This window comes from Sabethes cyaneus, chromosome 3, assembly GCF_943734655.1.
Source record: "Sabethes cyaneus chromosome 3, idSabCyanKW18_F2, whole genome shotgun sequence".
Taxonomy (NCBI): domain Eukaryota; kingdom Metazoa; phylum Arthropoda; class Insecta; order Diptera; family Culicidae; genus Sabethes; species Sabethes cyaneus.
The window spans coordinates 8,208,045-8,229,658 of NC_071355.1; the positions used below are offsets into that span (position 1 = coordinate 8,208,045).

The following is a 21,614-nucleotide window of genomic DNA, read 5'->3' on the forward strand; positions in this document are numbered from 1 at the left end:
GGTGCTCCACCTTTTATGTCGGTATGAAAACATTGAATAACTTTAAGAAAAAACAACCGATTTCTATTAGTAATGCATTTTTATTTAGTTTGGTTCCTTAAAATTTTCTTGGTTTAGTTTAACAATATTAATTAAGTGACCACCTTTATTAGAATTTACAAATTGACTCCTTTTTTCGCATTTTGGTAAAATATAAAATCTTTTCCAGGACGTCGGGAACGTACTTTTTCGAAGAGACATTTTGTAAATTGTCAGTTTTTCCGGCTCAATCTTAATATACAGTCCCATACATACACGACATTTACAGATTTTGTAAGGTTCAATGAGCGTAAGTGAGCGTAATAGAACGCTGCAAACTGCCTAAGATCAGCCTATTAATTAGCTAACTTCGTAGGATTGGATTGATAGTATATCTTAGTCACCCGAAGCATTAGGGAATTTAATCTTTTATCGACGGGTAAGAACTAAATCAATAAACTGTATTATACGATTAATCAACCTGTTTTGTTTAGTAGGTCAACTCTAATTTATCACCCAACTCAATTGTCAACAACAAATGCTTCAAATAAACGCCCAAATAAACATCGCATAAAGCAACTTATCGGTTCAATTTGGTCAGAAGATCGCCAATATGATGTTTTGCGGTTCGCCATCTAACACAAACTGAAGGTGCTTGAAGTGACTCGCAAATCAGTGAGTTATTACCACTCAAAACCAGACCACTTTTCGTCTCTAGATCTTATGAAATGACACCCTGGCTTCCAGTAGGACGTAGTCCTACTGTTGATATGTCTATTGAAATATCGAAAGTAATTTAACCCCTGCAGATTGGCGAACGACGCAGTGTTTTTGGTGCCCATAATAACATCGACACAGAACAGCACCAATCACCTATTTAAACCTTCTGAGAGCAGCGCACTCTGTAATGCCATAAAAAACACACGTAACAACACGGCTAACAAAGGAAACCTGACCGAGCGGGATGCGGTCCGAGGAAGAAAAACGGGAGTAATTGCGAACCCCGCATGGTATGACAGAAAATCGATACTTCATTCGCATCGGTTGCTGGTCCGCACGCTTGTCTGCTAATTGGGATTCGATCTTTCCTTAATCCCGATGCCAGCCAGGGGTTGCCGTCGCTTCTTTCACGTTGGCCAGATCCTTGGCGCGTGGTGCTAACTCTATCAAGCAAGTTGTTTTTTCACTGATAAAGTGAGTATGGGTCAGCTGTTGGCTTTGCGTTTCCTTTGCAAAAGCAGACAGGCTAAATAAAAACAGGAATTTCAGAAACCATTAAAAACAGTCGCACATGACGACGGGTTTGCGAACCCCATTTGCTTGTCCATTGCTCCGGTGGTTTCGAGTTCCGACATTATGTAAGCAATTTCCGTTGCTTGATGATGCGGGACTAGAATATGGTTATTGTTATGGTATTTGGCGAGAAAGTTTTGTCCCTAACGTTGCAGGGTTGTTTCAAGAGTATGCGGGCCACCGCCGCCACCGTCGAGGTGTTGAATTTCAACTCATCCGGAGTTTATCGATTTTGCATGGCTGGCTAAAGCCACTTTACACAGTGAGAATCCACACGGGTTACTGTCTCTTTTTAGGTCAAGGTTAATGAAGATTTACTGCGAAGCCTCCGAGTTACTGCCCATCAAATCAAAAATTCATGCCAAAGAAGAAAAAAATAATTACCTTGCTTGCTATCTTATCAATGGTTAGTCATTGTCGTGCCTGGATTCTCAAAAATTAGTCGATTCTTCTTGCAAACACAACAGTTCGGAAAGTTTCAACACACCATCAGCTGGCTGCCGATGCAGAACTGCACATTTTCGCCAAACGATAGCACAAATTGTAAAGCTTAGTACATCCAAAAACTTACGGTTCACTTTGCTGTACTGAATTTCGACGACAAACACTGGAATTACAATCGATTAAAAAACCACGAACATTTTGCACACTTTCCGTCAAAACTTCATTCAGAGATGTTTCGTCTCCTCTGACACCCCTTACTAGTAGTGGTACCACTTCTAACCGTAGTAGTACAACACTCCAATAGCAGCACCAGCAGCAGCAGCCAAGGACCAGGAGGGCGGGGGAGCTTACCGAAATTGTCGCCTACTTTCTTGAAAAGCCAATACCCTCGAACCGATTAGCACAAAACACGTAAAATCCAGCTTCAAATCATCGAGAAACAAAGAGTCTCATCCTAATAGTGCCCCTAAACAGTAACACCGCGGGGGAAATTATTCGATAATTTACACACTCCCGACCGACGATCACGGAAAATCTTAAAATCGCAAATAAAAGCGAAATTGTGCACAGTTCGCGTAACACACGGGCGGCGGGTCTCCCTCGCTCTCTCTTTCTCTCTATCTACCTAGCTTCTCAGTGGGAAAACGCGTTATTTTCCCGTCTACCCGTCGCATTTTTTTTCCTTTCCTCTCCCGCGGCGAACTCGTGTGCCATTAACTTTAGCCAGCCGCATGTGTGCACACGAATACCACCAAACCGGGGGTTGAGAAACGACGGAAAAGGATATCACGCACACTTTCACACAGCCAAGCTCCAAGCCAGTGTAATGACGATGTTCCAACGGAACCGACGGCACACGAGTTGGGTGGTGGCGGGGTACTTTTCCAAGATGGCGCCCCCGGAAGCGAACGCTTTTTGACAGCAACGACGACGACGACGACGACGGTGTTTTGCTTCTGCTCATGCGCTGCTGCATATCCTTGCTATCGCCACGAACACGAACGAGATCGTCGAATTGCGACGATGTGTGTATGGTGAGCCTGTGTAGCTTGTGTAGCGGTTGCCTTACCGAGGAGTGAAGGTCCCTGCCAGGCAGTACAGCCGAAAGAATCGGAAGGATAATTATTACGGTGTATGGCGATGGTTGCTCGAGGAGAACTCGCTGCTGGCTGGCAGACTGAGTTACCCTCGGGACGAAATGAGTGTCCGGGACGATGGTAGTGACTAGTGAGGAATCGATTTTTTGCTTGGTTTATGGGGTGACATAAGGGGTGACTGTGCTACTGCTGTCGCGGTGTAGTCGAGTAGGGTTGCAATGAGGTTGCAGTTCAGGGGTGGGAAAATATGACTTTTGTGGATTCGCTTTTTTCGGTAACAATTTCGAGGAATGCAGTAAAAGTACTAATTTTAAATGGTGCTTAATCCTATAATATCCTCTCTTGGGTAAAAGAATATGGTTTTCTTTCTTATTCTTTTATTCTTAATTTTATTTTTATGTGAATCAGGTGGCGGAATCTTCTATATGGAACAAAAGAATGCTTAATTTTTACGTCAGTTTACTCTAATTTGTTCTTACATTATTTATTTGACCTGATTATATCCTATTACTTCAAATAAAGCTTAGCTTTTCAGAAAACCTTACGTTTGTTTTTGAGGAAATAATTCATTTTGAACTGGCATCACTTTTCGGATTAGTACGTGGAGAACAAACAAATATAACGCGTCATTTTTTATACGATACACTGCACTATGGTCCAGAAAGCGATTTTAGACGGACAAAAATGATTGCGCCTAAACGGAATATTCTAGCTCAATGAAGTCTTCAGCAACTTTTTGAATGAAAACATGACGCATCTTTTGAAAGGGTCATCCAATGTTCAGATGATACCGTAACAACAATTCAAGTAATAATTTTTTAAATAAGTTTGTTTTCCATTTTTTAGTTTCAAAACATTAAAGATAGATTAATTTCCCATAACTTTTCTAAACATTTCAAATTTCTAACTCTTACGTATTTTCAGCAGTGGACGTTTGTTTATGGACGACCCGTAAAATCATATTTCCTCTTATAACTCATTTATCTCAACAAATAGCTCAATATGATGTTCTACAAAAATTTGTATACGTAAGAGAAGAATATTTTTGCAGAAGACTGTTTTGCTTTATCTTTATGAGTTAATAAGTTATAGCCGAATTCAGGTTAAAAACAGACCAATTTTACTGAAGCATAACTCAAAAAGCGGCAAACGGATCTTGATGAAACTTTGGCGATTTAATATACACATATGCATAAAGTTTTTAGCAAAAAATGGTGGAGGTGTTATTTTTTTAAAAAAAGATAAAATTCTTTGAATTTTATGATTTACTATAGCTAAAATTGTCGTTTTCTTCATAGATTCACATTCAAGTAATCAAGTATGCGACCACGGAATACTATACACAACAAATATACTGGCAATAACCATGATTGATACTAAAATAGTGAATGCATTCAAAGAGTTACATTCGCAATCTTGTTTTTAAGCGAAAAAACTAAAAGAATGTTTAATAATAACCTTGAATTAAACGATTTTTACGATCCCTTTAGATACTAACACGGACTTTTACTGTTATACGCGTATATTCGCAATATGTTTTGAATGTTTTTTGAAAATATTTTATAGACTAAAAATAACTGCGATGTGAAAAACGACGAAGATGAAGCAGAGCTGCGGAAAACTTATGATTTGCGCGTAATCGAACTACTTACGAAGGAAATTCCACTAATTGTTATACTTTTCGGGAAATTTACCATTGAAATTCAAGAAGAATTCTATTATGATTTTTAAATCCATTTAAAACTATAAAATTAACAATGGAAATAAATCGGGATTTTTTTTCCTTTATTTTCAATTTTAGTATTCCACTGAAACGCTTAAAAAACTTCAGTCAATTTCAACATTTATTAAATATACACCACGTTGATTTATTTGAGCGAATGCACGAGATGCTAATAATTATTAGCAAACATATAACTAACCCTTTAACGGGTAGACTTCTGCAGATAGTTTTTGCTTTGAGAGTCTTAGAGCCATATATGAAATTTATTCTAATTGGATAACACAATATCTGTGCTGAGAATAGATTGACATTTTGGCATCAGCATTGCAACATTCTGACTATGCGTTTAAGAGTTCTTATGTTTTAAAATCAAAAATTCAGGAAAATTGTGACGAAAATAATTGCACGATTTTTGTCAATTTTTACTTTTGAAAACATAGGACATCTAAAACAAAATGTTCAACCTCAAAAATATTCAGTGATGAACTACGCACTGAGTTTTGTAATATTTGGAAAAACAAGAATTGGATATGAAACCCAAAATTTTATTTTATAATATGCCTTAACTGTTGCTAGTCCAGATTATTACTTTTGCATGAATATCAAATTGACTTTCTTTTGAGTGTGCTTTCTTGAAAAATAGTCATTATCTATCGTTGCCTCTTTAGAAGGTTAAATATGTACAGTTTCGGGAATACACAGAACAATCTATATGTATAGCTCTATGGCTGGTATCCTTTGCCTCCGACAGTGCAGTGCAAATAGTATTTAGATTTCTTAATTATGTAATTTATCAGTGTATATATAATAGTTTTTCTCTCAATGTAGGCATTGATACTAAACGTATCAAATAAACTTCATGAATATTTTTCACAAACAGATTGAAAAGACCGCGATTGTCGTAAGATAAGCGTTCGTATTTGTCTCGATAAAACATAAATAGTAAAGCAACAAGCTTTGTATTATGTTTTAGACATTTTCTAAAAAAATAATTACACAAAATTATGTTTTAACGCTTTGAAACTGAGCAAGAAACTGTACCTGGGCAGTTAGGGATGGATAAAACGAAAACTTTAGCTATAGTAAATCATAAAGTTCAAAGAATTTTATCTTTTTCTTAAAAAATAACACCTCCACCATTTTTTGCTAAAAACTTTATGCATATGTGCATATTAAATCGCCAAAGTTTCATCAAGATCCGTTTGCCGCTTTTTGAGTTATGCTTCAGTAAAATTGGTCTGTTTTTAACCTGAATTCGGCTATAACTTATTAACTCATAAAGATAAAGCAAAACAGTCTTCTGCAAAAATATTCTTCTCTTACGTATACAAATTTTTGTAGAACATCATATTGAGCTATCTCTTGAGATAAAAGAGTTATAAGAGGAAATATGACTTTACGGGTCGTCCATAAACAAAGGTCCACTGCTGAAAATACGTAAGAGTTAGAAATTTGGAATGTTTAGAAAAGTTACGTGAAATTAATCTATCTTTAATGTTTTGAAACTAAAAAATGGAAAACAAACTTATTTAAAAAATTATTACTTGACTTGTTGTTACGGTATCATCTGAACATTAGACGACCCTTTTAAAAGATGCGTCATATTTTCATTCAAAAAGTTGCCGAAGACTTCATTGAGCTAGAATATCCCGTTAAGGCGCAATCATTTTTGTCCGCCTAAAATCGCTTTCTGGACCATAGTGCACTGGTTGTTGTAGTCCAGGCAGACGATGTACAGTATTGAACAATATCGAAATATCGACGAGTTTTGCTTGCATAGAGATGGCGGAAATAAGACAACCGACACGATAGAATACGGTCGGACAGGGTGGAACAGGGTTGGATAGCTTTCAATACAAGATACTTCAAAATGTTTTTCGACATTCTGAAATGACTTACGCTTTCACGACCAACTGGTTTTACCACGCTTTTCACCGTTAGCAAATTTCGTACCTGACGAAGTGACTTCAATTTCTCTTCGAGCCACATATTCGTTTTCCAGTCACCGGTGTTGGCAAAACTTTTAACTCTAAAAAAAAGTTTAATAGAAAAGTTTTACATTTTTTCCTTATGCCAACCATTCTGCTAGACTATCATGAATAACTCTCGTATATTTTCCACATACAGCGGGTCTTAACCCAACCTACCGAACTGGAGAAAGTTCCCCACTTACTCAATTTCCCTAGGCGCGTTCTCCAATCGTTTTCTCCTATTCTGCTGACCGGAAAAATATACTCCACGCGTGAGTTTCTTATTCGTCCTTTTTCCTGCGCAAGTTAACTCGCAAGCTGATGCCCAAGTGGAGGGTGAAAAATCGATAAACAAAATTGATTTGGCGGAGAGTGTCGCTCGCGCTCTCCCGCACCTTCCCGCAGCATCGAACTCTATAGCGCCCATTGCGGCTATAACCCTAGAACCGGCACGGCTAGAACCCGCCGTGGTGCTTTTTCGGCAAGATACGCGGAAATGTTCATATGTTTGATTTTCGTTCTCCGAGCCACAAGTCATGCGGAAAAATCTGTTTAATTGAGCTTGTGTTTAGGTAATAATAATTTCGCCGCGTGCCCTTGGCAACTGTTTTGCGAGTTTTAAGAAATATTTTCGTTACTTGATACCACCGTTGGCCGTCCTACTTTCCGACCAACGCGGTCTATTTTGCTTTACATGGATTGATCGACTTTAACTTCTCCGGGTCCAAGCCAGATCCTAAAATGCGTAACGTGGAAGATAGGGTCACTACACCTGTATTTTGGTTATAAGGTCATTACAAATATTTAAAAAAGCGTTTGTCCCTCCGGTGTTGGGCCACTAAAGGGGAGGGCGAAAAAAAAAACAAAGAGAATTTTTTAACCAACCAAAAACAATATGGATTTTAGCCATTTTTACTTAAAGTTAAAACGTGAAAACCAAATCTATTCTTGCTTTTAATAAATACGTTATTATTTTTCATGCAGAAAAACAACGAACTAAAAGACAAAAACGAAAGAAAATTTGTTTAGCCGAGTTTCGGAAATTCCACTGTTTGAACTTTCTATTTCTATTTCGTGCTAGAAGCGTTAACTCAACTCGTACACTCATTTTTCGAGGTTTTCAGGCTGTAGAGCCCACAGACAATTGATTTTATAAAAAAAATTTAACTCATATCCTACAAATTATTTTTTTGCCCCTCGATTTTTCAAGCTAATTTCCAAGTGGGAGGGGGGGGGGGGGAACAAAAACTTTGAAAATGATTTGCAATGGCCTAATTTGTAACCTTTAACAGCGCTTTAATTGCCGCGAGGCAGTGGGATTTCTTCCAAATTTTTCACGATTATTCGCTAAATCTTCTAAGACAAATCTTTGCAAATCACGGAACGAATTATCTATGTTCCAATCTATCGCTTGTGCGTCGTACTTTTTATCGATTTCGAAGCGTGCTTGGCTACTCAATGAATAAATCATTGTGGTTTCTTGCAAAATTCCCTGATTATTCCAGGTTTTCCAGATAGTTGCCACCCTGCCCCCCTGCTCTGTAAAATTCATTTTAAAACAAAATAATTTTTGTAACCCAGAAGTCCGCGGCTAATTCAATTGGTCGCTATTTGTACGATAAATGAACTAATTGCATAAAAATAGTTCCAGTTTCAAGTCCAGTTTCAAACTTAACTTAAGCTCAATTTCAAGCTCAAATTCATTTCAAATTCATGCCCAATTGCAACCCCCGTTTCAAGTCAAATTTTAAGTATACCTTCAAGCCCAATTAAAAACTAATTTATGTCCAATTTTAAGTTAATTGATAATGGAAAATTCCAAAGAAAAGTCCAAAAATTATATTCTGCCCTTTGGATATTTTTCGAAACGCTTTTTTCTTGTTCATCAATTTGTAACCTTTTAATGATAAAATTTTCATGATAACATCTTTTGTTGTTCCTGAGTTATGGCTGTACACTGCTCAGTTTTACTAAATATGTACCCATTTCAAAAATTCATATTTTAGACCAAACGGTTTCAATATAAATAATTAGTGAATTTTCTTAACATATTCACTGATGAAGTATGGATGAATCTAGAGGTTCAGGTCCGTCTCATGTTGCGTTCCAGAAGTAGAAACAAAAAAGAAAAAATAAGATAGAAGGAGAAAAAATGGAAAAGAGAACGACGAAAAACGAGACAAAAACTAGCCATCGAGATAGAAAAAAGGACAACGCTAGAGATAAAAAGTTTAAAAACTGGAATAAAAAAATTAAAAAACGACCCAAAAAACGTAACAGAACAGGTGAGTAAACGGGGCAGAAAAAAAGCGAAAAAGAAGAAAACGAGGCAAAAATCGGCAAAACACGACAGGAAAAGATAAAGAATGGAAGAGAAAAGAAGAAAAATGAGAAAAACAAACCCAATAAGAAAACAAAGAAAATGTGAATAAACTGGACAGAAAGTCAGATAAAATGGTATAGAAAAGAAGTAAAATAATAGGAGAAGATACGGGCTTGAAAAAGAGGAAAAACGGAAAGCAAAGCAGAGCCATGGGCATAAACGTCCTTCAGAACTTGAATCTTTTTTATCGACAGATTTCGCAGCCGGCTATTCGAGTACAGCAAAACTGCGGGACTAGTGTAAAGATCCTATTGACTCAATAGCGGGACCGCCTAGCCGAGATTCGAACCTACGACGACTGGCTTGTTAGACCAGCGTCGTACCCCGGAGATAACTGGGAAAAATGGAAGAAAAAAGAAAAAAATGGAACAGAGGAACGTCAGAACTCAGGACAAACACAAAAAAGGCGACAGAAAAAAGGGGAAAGGAACAGAGAAAGAGGAAACAGCGGGAAGAAAAAAATAAAAAAGAAAAAAAGACATAAAAAGTGAAATAAGGTATAGAAAATAAAAAAATCAAAAGCGAAGAGGAGAAGAGTGAGAGAAAGAGAAAATAGATAGAGGAAGCGAGAAAAATGGAAAGGGGGATCAGAAGAAAAGCAGAAATATGGAATAAAAAACGGAAAAATGGACCGGAAAAAGAAAAGAAAAACTGAAAAAATGGTATAAAGAAAAACGTAAAACGGAAGAGGAAAGACGAATACCGCGAGATATAAAAGGAAACCCAAAACAAAAGCTAAAACTAAAATAAACATGCCAAAAGAGATGAAAAATGGGAGGGAAAACGGAACAGTTGAAAACGAAAAACAAGAAGAAAAGGAGATGAAAAGAGTTAGAAAAAAACGAAAACTTGATTCGAAACTAGTGCAAAACATGAGAAAAAACAGGACAGAAAATAAAAAAATAGCGACGCAGCAGCCAACGACATCCGGTCTGTTGAGAAGAACCTATCCTGGCAACAGGTGAAAGCCATGGTAGGCAGCCATAAGCCGTTGAGCTCTTTGATTTTATTCCTTTGTTCTGTCGGACCGACGGACATGGTAAGTAAGTAAACGAAGAAAATCAGAATAGGAAACATACGACAGAAAGAAGGAAAACGAAAGCAAAAGAGAAAGAGAAGTGTGAGCAAAAATCAAGAAAACGGTTCGGAAAAGAGGAAAAACGACATAAAACGTGAAAAAACGGGATTGGAAAAGGGAAAAAAAGGGAACAGAAAAGAAGTAAAACGTTTATGAGAATGAGACGGTTATTTTCAACTTTCAGAAACAACTATCACAAACAGTTAAAAGGTGCACCAATGGGCAATCCATTATCACCGTTCCTGTGTGAGCTGTTCTTGGCTAACAATGAAAGTAAGCTGGAACAAAACAAGGTGCTCCCAAGGTGGCGATTCGTCGACGACGTTTTCAGCATAGTCAAAAACGGAGGACTAAAAACCATTCTAGCAACCATGAATGACACACACAGGACTTTCCACACGAAATAGAAATAGAACGGAAAACTTCCTTTTTTGGATATCGTTGTAATCAGACAAATCGAAAGCACAGACACAGAAATTTAAATTTACAGAAAACTAACGAACACCAAACGAGTTATAGCTAGCTCATCTAACCACTCCCACCAACACAAAATGGCAGCTTTCCATCACATGATACTTAGGATGGAAACATTACCGTTAAGTGAGCTAGGATAACGAAAAGAATTAACACGCATCCTTGAAATTACAAAACTGAACTGATATAAAGAAATGACAATCCAGAACATTATTTCCAAGAAAAAAAGAGACGCATACAAAAAATCACTCACAACACTAACACAAATAACACCAGAACTTAAGAGAGTGGCAGTAGAATATGACGAAAATATAACACGCTCTCTCCGTAAAAAAATGAGGAAATTTGGAATTGCCCTAGTCTAACCAGCCGAAACAACCAGCTCAAAAATACGTTGGACTCAACTAAATCGGGTCTTTAGTTGAGTCCAACGTATTTTTGAGCTGGTTGTTTCGGCTGGTTAGACTAGGGCAATTCCAAATTTCCTCATTTTTTTACGGAGAGAGCGTGTTATATTTTCGTCATATTTTACTGCCACTCTCTTAAGTTCTGGTGTTATTTGTGTTAGTGTTGTGAGTGATTTTTTGTATGCGTCTCTTTTTTTCTTGGAAATAATTTTCTGAAACAGAGAAAATTCGGGATTTATGAAATCAGTTGCCCACATTGCGAAAAGATTTACATCGGCCAGACTAGAAGGAATCTGGAAACACGAACGAAAGAACACTTGGCAGAGGTAACAAAAGCATCAAGAGATGCCGAGAAGGGTCTAACACACCATTTTAGATCAAAATTGGCTGAGCATATCTTCAACGACAACCATCCGCTGACCATTGATAACGCAAAAGTAGTAAACTGCTCTGCGTGGAAGATGGATTTAACGGAAAGTTTAGAGATTTACAAGAGGTGCTCCTCCTTTTTACTAAACAAAGACCCTGGAAACGGTTACTCCTGGCTTTTTAAATATGTGCCAAAACACAGACATACAGAGACGCACACAGACGCAACAACTTCTGGTTAAAAAGCTTTGCTCTCTCTCCTTTCTCGGATCCCGGTTTCACATTATTCGTATAATCTCATTAGGCTTTTCCAGGTTTTCCTTAATCTAATTATTTTTTTAGATTTCAGACTCTTGTAATAGAAATTAATTCACCAATAGAATGTAGTTTACCTCAGTATTAGTTTACCTACACCAATTATGTATATGTACACAGGTAGTCTTAAGCAAACATTGTATCCATTTACCTACACTAATTTTGTATATCCACACATAGATCACGTAACCTTAAAAACTGTAAAAATTGCTTTGGCTAATTTAATTCGAAAACAAACACTTAGGAAGCCTGCAAGTCGTATGCGAAATACGTATCTGTCGTGAATAAAATACACATAGTAGAATTAAATTGGATAAGTTTTCTTATTTTTTATTTTTAAGTTTTCTTTTTATTTAATTTCCAGGCAAATATTTTCAATCCTAATTTCGAGTCAAATTTCGTGTGCATGTCCGGCTTAAAGTCAAACTTCAAGTTGAAATTAGTCCAAATTAAAGTCTAATCCAAAGTCCAATATTCAGTGCAATTAGAATATCAAATTCATGTTCGATTTAAAGCCCAATTTCACGTCTATTTTAATTTCTACTTTGGGTTAAATTTTAAGTAAAAATTAAACTCTGATTTTAAGTACAATTTGCATTCCAATTTCAAGTCTATTTGCAAATGTAACTTTGAATTTTAAAACCAATTAGACCTGAATTTTCAACCTAATTAGCTGATATTTTTGTGATGAGTAATAATAGATTCGCCATCCTACGATTATTCCGTTTTTCTAGACCAAAAGATTGCTCTGAGAGGTCGGGTGCCCCACCTTTTGTTTATGTCTGGGCACGCTAGTGAATGCCATACACCAGTGCCGGTCAATCGCCCGTTCGCTGCACAGCATGATGGTTCGTATAGCTCTTACTTACTTACTTATTCAGCCGAGAGCCGGGGTGGCTCTTGCCGTATCAAGAATTCCTATCCATTGTACTCGGTCCTGGGCTACTCATCGCCAATTCGTTGCGCGTCTCGTCACACGCAAGTCGGCTTCAACCTGATCGAGCCATCGTGCACGTTGAGCCCGTCTATTCCTGGTGCCTGTGGAGTTCTTGAAGAGAACGGATTTCACTACACAGTCGTCCGGCATCCTTGCGACGTGGCCGGCCCACCGTAGTGTCCCAACTTTAACCAGGTGTACGATGGGAATCTCTCCAAGCAGTGCCTGTAGCTCGTGATTCATACGTATTCGCCACTCTCCGCTTTCCATTTGTACTCCGCCGGTTCGTATAGCTCATTCAAGCTATTTTTATAATCGATCATTGATATAAGAGAAACACAGAGGAAAGAGTTACAAGTATGGGATGCGTTCCTCAAGGCTTCCTTGGCCCGACGTAGTGGAATGCGATGTACGACGAAGTATCGAAACTGAACCTTTCCAAGAGCGTAAGATTTTTTATATTTAGTAAAAGATAATGAACTACGAAGCTAGTAAGTGTTGCTTTAATGGCTGTTCCTTGCCTAATTTTCCCCTCTATTGCCTTCACGTTTGGTCCTATTCTAGGTAAAACAACAAATACAGGATAAGGGTAGTTATGCCAAAAGTATTCTAGCATAGAACAAACCAGGGAACAATACGACGTATTAGGAAATCTACATTCTTAAAATTTTTAGTAAAATGGAACAGCAATCCTACTTGCGCGAAAGCCCTCGATACAACGAAAACATTTTTTGATCCTTGAAAGTTAGTTTCGAGTCTGCTTTATCGCGAAGCTAATTTTTGATGACTAATTCCGTGCACCTATAATTATTTTCGTGGTAATAAATTAAACTCCAACGTAGACAAAGTCTAATGATAAAATTCTTAACAAATATTCCATCTCATGTACAACATTTTCGTGTCAAAAAGGCAACACGGGACTCACAATTTTGAATATTAATTATTTCATAAAAGCAATACGTCACAGCACTATTCTAGGCAAACACTACAATTTATAATAAAACCTGCAGAATGACAACACAGTGTCAGTGTTTACCAGTGAGAGCATTGATTTAAATATATCGTCCCGAACCAATCAAAAATTTTCCGTTTTGCCACCCATAAATTACATGTACAGAAATTTATTCGCAGGCATCATCGTCGGAAATCACAACCTAAGGTGGCACAAATTTATTTCGGTTCCACGGGCCTGTTTCAGTCAGACTCAATGTCGTCAATTATTTCTAATCATGAATAATGACGCGAACGGCCCCCGGTCTCATGTTGCATAACAACGAACGAGGGGAAGCGTACAGGATCGATTCTATTTTTGCTCAAACCGACTCAACATTGGCCAAAAAAGAATGAAAAAAAAAACGAACGAAGAAACAAAAACGCAAAACTTCCTGCGGCCGTTGTTTCGTGGTACGAAATTTCTCCAAGCGAGAAGGGTGCAAATCAAAGTTCCTTCCAACTGTATATAAATATTTGATTGATTACAGTCAACCGCTGTTAAACGATGGCTTCAGTCGCTGTGCGAGGGGTTGGCCAAAGTCCTGGCTTCCAATTCATCGGCAGGATTCAATTCTTTCGCAAAATTCTCGTTTGTCGATACCCCGCGCCCGCACCGATGCGATATCCTGCCATGGGAGTTTGGAATTTTCCCTTCAATCTCTCGTTCTCAATGTGATATTTCTTTGTTGACTATACGCTTGCATTCAATACAATTCCACTTGAGCTTTCCCCTTTCCCTCCCTCGAGTGGGACGAATGGAAATTCTCCTCTCTTCCCAAGCTACTTGAAAGAATCATGCTTCGTTTCCAGGGTTTCAAATCAGTACAACCGAACCGAAGCGACTCGTCAATCCACCGTCGTCGGTCGCTCTGCTGTAATAATGTTTAATAATGACGATGATGGTGATTATAATGACGATGATAAATACTTGATTCCCCCTGATGCGGACGAATGAACCAAGCAGCACGGATGCAGACAAGCGCGATGATATTTCTTTACGAACCGAAGAAGGAAACAACAAACAACCAACCACTGGATGATGCGCTTACCTTATCTTCCGCTTCCTCGGCCCGTTCCTCAGCTTCGATGACCCTCTGCTCGAGCTCGGAGAGCTGGAAGAAAACAGGAAACGAAAGAAAGGAAAAATACGTGTTAGATTGATTGAAATTGTTATGTGCCGCGCGTTATCTGTGCTGTGGTGAGAGTTCCTGTCCGGCATCCTGGTGCCGTGCCGTGCAGGAAGTGAAGGGAGTGAAATGAGAAACGAAATCTTTGAGGGTGAAAAACATCGCGCACGTGGTTATTCGATCCGAACGGTGTGGTGTGTGTCTTGGCTATGTCAAGCTAGGGTGTGTCTTCACGGAATATAATTGTGAAGGGTATGAACATTTCGTGAAAATTTGGTTGAAAATGTAATAAAACATGTATTTTTTTTTAATTTTTCGAATTTTATTTGAAAGCGTCTGTATTTTCTTTTATATAACGATTTAGATCGTTTGTTGAAAAAATTTTTTAGCGAACCAAAGCTTAGGTGCTACGTTCCGAGGTTTACAACTTAATCTTCTGTTTATCATACGATAGATTTCGTAACCAGCAGGAACGATAAATGACCTTTGTGAGGCTAGTGTTACGATCTTATTGACTCTAATCACAGCAGAGATTAAAACATGCGACGACTGGTTTGTTAGACCATTGTCGTATCTCGACTCCAACTGGGAAGCTTGGGGAACTGAAAAAACATTTTACGTCCCTTGAAATACCTAAGCTTCTTTCGCTAAAAAACTATGATTTAGTAAACATTGTAAAAATATTTCAAAAATTTTCCAAGAACTAGAATACAACTTTTCCAACTTTCTTTTGGAGTTCACCACCCAAGGAAAATTTTGTGAAAAACTTTGTCCCGATATTGTACTGACTAGCTACTGAAATTTTCATACATTTTCGTATATGAATATTTACTCTGCGATCTTCTTGGTTTCTGAGATATGAATGATGAATGATTTTTGCATTTTCTCGAAAAATATATGTTCTACGATGCTGGACTCAAGAATTGTGAGCTACTGAAATATGCAATATCTGACAAACTGGCAATTTTCCGTTGTAACGTAGTGGGACAATAGGGGACGCCGAATCTTTAAAATTATAGAGATGATTATTAATATTTGACAGGGAAATCTTCAGAGAAAGTTATCAAGACTAAGGTTTGCTGTTTTCCCGACGTTTCGACACTTTGTTGGTGTCTTTTTCGAGGGGTAATATCGTTTACGTCTATTACCCTAGCAGTCCTCGCGCGTTGTTCTCGGAAACTCATGGATAGTCTAAATGCCGAATGTGCCAAACCGAGGAGGACGAATTTGTCGGGCAAAATATTCCGTCGTAACGCTTTTGGCTATATTTGTGGGGACTCTACCCACAGCTTATCGAAAATGATATACAAAAAATATTTCACGTTGCTTGCATACGACTGATCCTATTGTTGCTGTATGGCTCGTTTGTAAAGGTATAAATACATATAATTATTCTTACGTATCACACAAAATCGGCTTGGATTCAAATCATAAAAGTGCAGCTTAAGATCCAGCCTCATGGCCAACCGGCAAATTGTTCCGGAAGTTCGTGACATACCAAAAAACTAGATTCTACTTCTCATGACTCTACCATTGGATGTCACTACTCGTAATCATCGTTTGATTCTTCTGTTGCTGCTAAGTCTGGACCCGGGACACCCTTCAACAGGCACTATAGAAGCCCCAATTCCCTCCGACTCAGTCACACTCTCTGGTGTTACTCGCCACATTGGCATCGTCGTGGTGCTGATGTCGGAGAGCGGGAAGGGGTCTTCCAGCCTGTAATCTTACAAACCCAAATTTCGCTCATATATCAGAACGTACGCGGGCTGCGAACAAAATTTCATTGAAATCTTCTTGAGCACTGTTGAAGGCTTGTACGATGCCTGTGTAATTTCTGCCGAAACAGGCCTAGATGATCGTATTAATTCTATTCAACTGTAATAATTCGTTTAATGTTTTTCGGTGCGATAGAAGCCATTTGAACAGTAACAAACGTTCGTTTGGAGGCATTTTGAATGCCGTGGCAAAACAGTACTCATCTGCTTTATTAGAGCCCGTACAAGGCATACATCTGGGGCAGCTTTGTGTAAAGTTGATCATTCATGGTTCAAAATTTTTACATTGTGCTGTGTATATACCGCCCGATAAAAGTAATGATGTGTCAGTCATCAATGCGCACATTGGCTCTGTGTGTGAACTTTGCGGGAGTAGTTCTGATAATAGTACTGTGATCGTTTTTGGTGATTATAATCATCACACAACGGCATGATACAGCACTAGCATTCCGTGCAGCTTTCGAAGTAGCGAATGCAGCACTGCTTGATGACATGGACTTTTTAATCCTTTACCAGGTTAACATAGAGCGCAATCATCTTGGTCGGGTTCTTGGTTTGGGTTTTACTACTGAAATTTGCTAGTCGAAAAATCCGTTATGCCATGCCAACACAGCTGGATTTACATTTCGCTCCCGCCGCTCACTATCAAGTGCTCGCTCCGGAATGTGATGCTTCAGTAAGACAGAATCGACTGTGATGTTCTTATTGCACATCTTTGTAATATTGAACAGGCCAGGTTTTTTTTCCATGTGTGGACTCATTACTGCGACCAGTATAGTTGATCTATTGTAATATCGCCCGGGTGTTTGCTGTATGACCTGCACTGCATTTCTTTTTGCTATAATCGCTATTGAGTGAGCGATATGCTTATTAAATTTTATGCGTGCTTGCGTGTATTGGGGTTTACCCTTCCTTCAAAGCTTAATCTACTTTACCCACTTATTCCTCGCTACCAGCACTATCCCATATTATAGCCGTCCCTGGCGAGGACTCATTCGTACCTCTGACCAGTACACTTAACTATAGGAGGGACATTTGCACTGTTAAGAGGCTTCAGAGGGTAAATATAGAATTCAGCACGAAGGAAGGGTAAATGGAGGGCCTGAGAATAAACCCATGCTAAAGTCACTTGACATCGAGAATGGCTTGATTCTACTAAGATTCGAACCCACGACCACTCGCTTGTCAAAGCAGACTCGGTAACCTTGCGGCTACGGATCCCCCCAGCCAGGTTATTCGGAACAGACTCTGTTGACACCATGGCTGCGCGCTTCTGTGATGTTATTCGTTTATGGCTAAATGAGAATTTACCTTTGAGAAACCCGCTTCCATTCGTGCGTGGAGCACAAAATTGCTAGATCGTATAAAGCGCGTGCGCAATAAATTCCAACGCAAGCATCGTCGGTGCGAACCAACCAAACTAAACATGATTTTAAACGGGTCAGAGATCATAGGCGGCTAATTCAGTAGCTAGAAATTTTTGCTGAGAGAGAAGAGGGGGGTGGTCTACAAAAAAAGACATGCAAAGCCTAACCTTAAGGAGTTTATTCAGGAAATAGAGAATTATTTTCAGTTAAAAGCTGTTTTGGGTGAAATTGAGTGTTCTTCATTTGACAAAAAAATTGAATTAAAATAAAAGCATACAAATGTTAAAATATTATCTCCCAGTTGACATTGAGGCAGGTTGTATGTGTGTGATAGGGTTTTGCAGGTTAAAAATGAGTCTAAGTTATCATCACCCTTCACAAACAAATCTGGTGTACCTCAAAGCAGTAACTTGGGACCATTTTTTTATTTTAATCTTCAACGACGCTGCCTCTGCTCTAGGAAGTGGTGCTTGTAAACTGGTGTATGCTGATGATCCTAAAATGTATTTGATGATTTGTTCCATCGAGGATTGTCATCGTCTTCAGATGCTTTTGAACAGCTGGTGTAAATTGAACTACTTGACTATCACCAACACCATTTCTAAATGTAAGGTAATGACATTCCACTAATCCGCAAAGGTCGATTGCATTAACAATGTAGGTGTCCCACTTGACCCGAAAACGGAGTTTGATCATCATCGTGCAATGATAATTTCAAAAGCTACGCGTCAGCTGGGATTTACAGTGTGACACATATGTATTCGAACAAAAATAAAGTCATATATTTTTGTAAATAAAGGCTGAATTTCGAATTTTACTTTTAGAAGTTGTTTACCCATAGACACAGAACGCAACAAACAATCATTACTCTATTGAATCGCCTTTTGCCTGGGTAACGCGCTTCAAAAATTTTTTAAAGTCGTTACATGCGGCACGCACTACTTCCATCGGAATATCATCTCATATCTTGTTGATAACAAACCTCAATTAATCCAAATTATGATATTTATAATCCTTGAGCTTCTGCTGCATGTACCCCATTTACAAAAATCCAATGGGTTCAAATCAAGAGAACTTGGAGGTCATTCCTTTTTCGATATGAAATCCTGTCGGACTGGCTTTGCACCACGTCTTCACAAGATTTGTAGTGTGGCTGGAGTTCCATCCTGTTGAAAGCCGTAATCTTCTTCACCATATATTCCCCGGACGCAAGGTATCAAATTTTGTTCTAAGACGATTTCCAGATAGTATTTTGCATTAACTTTCACACTCTTTTCAACAAATACAAGAGAAAGTTTCCTTTTTTTTTAAATGCCTCCTCATATCATGACCGTTGATGAATTTTGGTATCGTAGTACATTCAGTTTGTGCTTTGGAACGTGCATGATCGAAACCGACCACAACCGATCGTTCTGAGCATGATGCGCTATTTGAACAACAAACAACTTCTGATCAGATTAGATCACTTCTGAAACATCGTGCCGACAGAGCAGCAGTTTGCATCTTTCCTGCGGGTCCTCCCGTTAATCCATGGATTTTACCTTTTTTGAATGCTTTCATATCCAGATCCATTTTCAAAATTCGAGGAAGAGTTTTCCTTCTGATATTCCGCTAAACTGCCATTTTCCGTGCGGACCGGTCGCAACTGCGACGAATATGAATGATCTCGAACAACCTTTTTGCTCTCTGCAGTTCTAACACTTCGTTTTCTTTCGATTTTTTTACTGTTTTCTAAAGATCCCGTCTCGACAAAGCTTTTTAGTGTATAGTATACAAATTCTCTTTTTATGCCGCGGTGTTTGAGGTCACGAAAAATAGCGCCGCATATAGCACCGTTTAACAATTTATTTATTATCAATGACCGTAACTCAAACTCTGGTACGTGTACATCGAACGAGACACAATACGTCTTAGCTTGATTGTGTTAATTGTATATGCCGCTGCAAGCATAACATGATTTTTGTTCGAATATATATGTGTCACACTGTACAGCCAAAGTTGAACGAAATTTCAATGATCCGTCCAAAGCAGTCTATTGCGCGTTAATCCGTCCAATTCTCGAAAACGCATGTATAGTTTGGACCTCGCACCAGTTCATAACTACCCGTCATTTTTATGGTAGAATCTCAAACCCATGAAAGTTATGGCGGATTACAATAAGTTTGAGGGTTTGGTTATTTTTAAATAGACCATAAAATTTATATAGTTTTTACTGGATTTTATATCCTACTGTTACATTAATTTTTATCTTCGTGTTACGGTTATTTTTTCCGGGATCTCATACCCAATAAATGAATATTCTGGTTCGCAGCTTTCTATGCTACCGGAACGTAAAAAAATTAGAATAAGGAGAGGTAAAAGTGCGATTCAATGATTTATCAGTGCGGATTCCGAGTAAATTGACTACATTGGCATGGATGGGTGAGTACTTTGACAGCTTAAATCTATCGTAAACATTTGTTGTACACGAATCATAGTTGTTGAGCTATGGGCAAATGTTATTTTAGAGCGATTTTGATGTTATTTCCTTATACGGCAAATACGATATCAACAGGAGGATAATACTTGATGACAAATTGTAGCAGCGTTTTACATCACTCAGATATCTCTCTTGAAACTGCGGTGAGAAGAATTTACAAAATATATTTCGCTTTTCCGTAATTCGATCAAACCCCGTCAAACGCCAGGCGGGGCAAAAGTTCGATTTACTGACGGGGTAAAAGTGCGATTCATGGATCGAGAATCTAACTCATTTTACTGACGGAACGACGACACTATGCAAGTCCTTGCGACTTATAAGGTACTGCGCGCGACGCTGTTCGTCTGTCAGCGTGTTAGCCGCGATTCTCAACGCGGTTGTTCGGGGAAAGGCTTCGTTTCTATCATGGAGCGAAAAAACTCCAGTTTGTTTCAAATGAAATTTTTATAACAACCTGAAAATATTTTCGTTTCAAAACGAAATTCTATTTAAATTAAGAAAATACCACCGGCGAGCCACATGTTCTGGTGGGAGGAGTGGGTTCGAATCCGGTTGTAATGCTCCGATTACAGCTTGGTTCGATCCATGGAATACCTCAGTTTGGATAAAAGAAAACTTCTTAAGCATTGCTTCATATGACCCTCCCTTAACCCTTCAGCTTCCGCCCTTAGCTCTTCACGCCTGGTCACAATCTGTTAGATTCTATCGACTCTTTGTTTCATTACTTTCTTTTACCGTTCCCTCCGTAAATCGTAAAATCAACCGCCATGAAAACTTAATTATATACAGTTTTAGGTACTATATTACAGATGAAAACTGCCGAAAACTGTGTACTCTACACATGCTGACCGAAGGAAAACAGTGTCTATACGCTGGTAAAACAAAAAAAAAGTTTGGTAAAGTTTCGATAGGGAAGGTGCAAATTAAGAATATTTCTTATCAAAACACATCGCAGATTGGAGATATTATGGTTTTGTTAGCTACTACTGTGCTAATTTCATGGAATTAAACTTCGAACTTTTGCCCCGCGGTATTCGCACTTTTGCCCCGCTAGCGGGGTAAAAGTGCGAATCGACACTTGATCAGAAGAAAGAAGAATTTATTTTGTATAACACTATTATTATTCGGCACTATTATGATTTACAGTTGAATGTGAGGACATTGAGTTACTGCATCACTATAAAATATATTTTGTTGTTGGCCTTCTTTATATCTCACGAAAATTGATGACAACTTCAAACATCGAACTTATGCCCCGCCCTACTCTAAATTTCCTTCGAAGAATACTACCTATATTAATCTAATCTAATCCCATACTAACGCAGCCAACTTTCATTCTTTGAAGAATACTATGTTGTAAAA

General features: G+C 38.4%; 1 protein-coding gene across 1 annotated transcript in view; it reads right to left on the reverse strand.

Annotated features, from left to right (window-relative positions):
* Nucleotides 1–14,559, reverse strand: part of LOC128744376 (uncharacterized protein CG43867) — a 146,122-nt gene extending 131,563 nt beyond the window's left edge. The window contains exon 1 of the mRNA XM_053841349.1: nt 14,551–14,559. The gene's annotated coding sequence lies outside the window, so the exon portion shown is untranslated. The remainder of the gene's footprint in view (nt 1–14,550) is intronic.
* Nucleotides 14,560–21,614: the final 7,055 nt, after the last annotated feature.